Source organism: Palaemon carinicauda, chromosome 2 (genome assembly GCF_036898095.1).
Source record: "Palaemon carinicauda isolate YSFRI2023 chromosome 2, ASM3689809v2, whole genome shotgun sequence".
In the NCBI taxonomy this organism is placed as follows: domain Eukaryota; kingdom Metazoa; phylum Arthropoda; class Malacostraca; order Decapoda; family Palaemonidae; genus Palaemon; species Palaemon carinicauda.
In genome coordinates, this window is record NC_090726.1 from 3,329,048 (window position 1) to 3,332,060 (window position 3,013).

A 3,013-nucleotide genomic window follows, 5' to 3' on the forward strand; every position below is an offset into this window, starting at 1 on the left:
TTACTGACGACTCAAAACGGAGTACCAACAATGCAAACTATATATCGATTAATTTTTATTTGAAAATAATTCTAAAGGTAACCTAATACACCTGACCTGGTATCTAAATTAACGGTACCAACCTTTGGCAAACTGTATAACACTTAATTACCTCAAATGTCGTAAACGTGGACAGGTACTCATACTTTCGTCTTCCTCCAATGGCCACCGGTAGTATAATGAAACACCCGAGTGCGGAACAATACATTCGGCAGGAATATTGGAACATGAAAATATTTTTTAATCATTATTAAATGGTATCTTGGTATTTTTCTCTTGAATAACATGATATAAAGATAGAACAAAAGATAGATTAAATGCATACTTAACTCTACTGGTTTTACCATAAGACGGAAGAATCATCATGAACTACTTTTTGTTTTACTTTTTCCTTGACTTTTTCGGATTTTTTAAGAATGCACATATTCATGTAGCGTCATATACACGCAGTCACACAAACGCTAATTCTGTATATATATATATATATATATATATATATATATATATATATATATATATATATATATATATATATATATATATATATATATATACTGTACACACACACTCACACACACGCACACACACACACACACACACACACACATATATATATATATATATATATATATATATATATATATATATATATATATATATATATATATATATATATATAGTGATTTGGAAATCATTTCATGTTGGAGACAGGCATCCAGTGGAAATAGTTAGGCTAAGGTGTGGTGCTATGGGATAAGGTAGATGGAAGCTGAAAATTTCACTTTAAGGGTCTATTTCAACCGATTTTGGCCAAACCAGAATTTCCGAAGATGGAAAAATCTGATATGTAGTTTTTCTTAATATCTTATTCTATTTGCCCTGCTATTTATTTCACGCGAATTCATTATCCACCATTTATTGCAAATGATGTTGACTACACATTGACTCTAAATATTTCTTCAGATATATCTATCACCGAGATTTATTAGGGGTCAACAATCAAATTACCCAGAATTGGTAATGTTTTTCGTACTTTCGAATGAACAGACAAATTTAATAATATATTGAAAGATAAGATTCTAAATGCTTATATCCCCCAATCTTTATATAAATGGACAGTTTTTCAATGATGAAAAGTTTGCCTAATTACACTCTGGAATGTATCAGTTATCGGTCAAAATTAGCAAGTGCGTCGCACCTTGATGAACCTTAAGTCACTTAGCTTCAGGTGTATAGTTTTGCAGAAAACTTGACAAATTTGGGGCAGAGAATGCGCCTGGTTATGTGTTTGACCCAGTGTGTTTACATGAACTTAATATCGAACTGCTGTCCTCACATGACAGTTGATGTAGTTCAGACTTCGTGAATGATCCTTACTCAAATATTCTGAGAGCATTCAGAAATAGACTGAAAACCCATTTTGGTAAAAGCATATAAATTGTAACTGATGGCAGGTAACTAGATTCACTGCTTATCCTCCCAATGTTGTCATAAATGTATCTCTCAAGATGTATGTACTGTGACGGGCCAAGAGAAAGGTTGCGACTCAAAGGCAGGAAGCAATCAACTGAGTAACTTTATTATAGAACACTCTCCTTTATATACAAAACCTCAAGGCAACAGGCATTTTCATGTTCACAAGACAGACAATGTTACAGAGGAAAACCGGAGAAATGATTATTCAGGTTCTTTTTAGTGCGAGGGAAGAGCGCAGATACAAGCATAATATATACAAAATAATTTATGTACAATCGTGTGACACACGGTTGGTACAGTACAGTACATCAGTGAATCAATGAGATAGCAATACTCATTGGTGACTTTTAACTGAGCCCTTTACTGCAAGGCCAAGCAGATAGGATGGCTTAAACAAGCAAGAATTCAGGAACATCATCATTCGATTAGGTGGCTTTCACATCATCATGAATTTTATGAAGGTCAGCGGGCAACATCTGGAAGAAGGTTTGTGTGGAAAGTCGGGTCTTTGGGGATACCACAGCAGGGAAGATGACAGATTAAGGCGCATACAGCAAAGCTATTCATGAGCATAAACATGCTGCGGAGGCTGTTTGTCGAATTCCCTGGTCCAAACTTGAAATTTGGTGCAATGGCAGTGAGTTTGCTTCCACCAGAATGCCAGGCATATGCCCTCAAAGTTATGAATTCTTTCAAAGATCATGCTTTTGTTGATATAAATAAGAAATTCATAGAGTTGACAAGCATGGACAAGACAATCCTTTCCACAAATAATAAATTTGAAGATGACACACAACAAACACATTAGTTCTAATTTTGGGCCAATTATGTTAACATGGTGACCATCTTCCTGAACTTCATACGAGCAGAGAGATAAGGTAACTGGGAGCTACATTTGATTTAATTTTCCAGGATGCTTCTTTGGTTTGCTGTTTACATATTATGCAAGATGGGGCCCACTGTACTTGACTAACATTCACCAGCTCCCACCAGAAATCCATCATCTATTTGTTAAGGAACTCTTCACAATCAAAATATCAACAAAGAGGTTATGTTGGTTGTCAGTTGACCAAGCACTGGAACATGTAAGCAAAGTATAAAAAATTATCAAGGGGGTTGTTGGAATTATTAGGAGGAGCGTGGCACGGGCTGCCAGGGACTGCCAACAAAATGATTGGAATTTATGTTGACAGAGACATGGATGATGAATGGTGTCATCAGGCGGTAGTGCCAACAAGAACGAGAGGAGATGAAGAAGACATGTAAAATCGTGAAAGAATTCCAGAGGCTAATTATGAGCGTAATTATGCAAATCTTCTATCATCAAAAACTGCCCATCTGTATGGAGATTGAGGGATATAAGTTCTTAGTCATTTCACTTTTGACCCCCAATACAACTTGGTAATAGATATTTTTGAAGAAATATTTATTGTCATTGCGTAGCCAGCATCATTAGCAATGATATGATATATGATAAATTCATCTGGAATAAATAACA

The 3,013-nt window shown here is 35.2% G+C and overlaps 1 long non-coding RNA gene across 1 annotated transcript in view; it reads right to left on the reverse strand.

The window, feature by feature from the left end:
• LOC137614981 (uncharacterized) overlaps window positions 1-284 on the reverse strand; it is a 29,104-nt gene extending 28,820 nt beyond the window's left edge. The window contains exon 1 of the long non-coding RNA XR_011039161.1: window positions 152-284. This is a non-coding gene — a long non-coding RNA (uncharacterized lncRNA). The remainder of the gene's footprint in view (window positions 1-151) is intronic.
• Window positions 285-3,013: the final 2,729 nt, after the last annotated feature.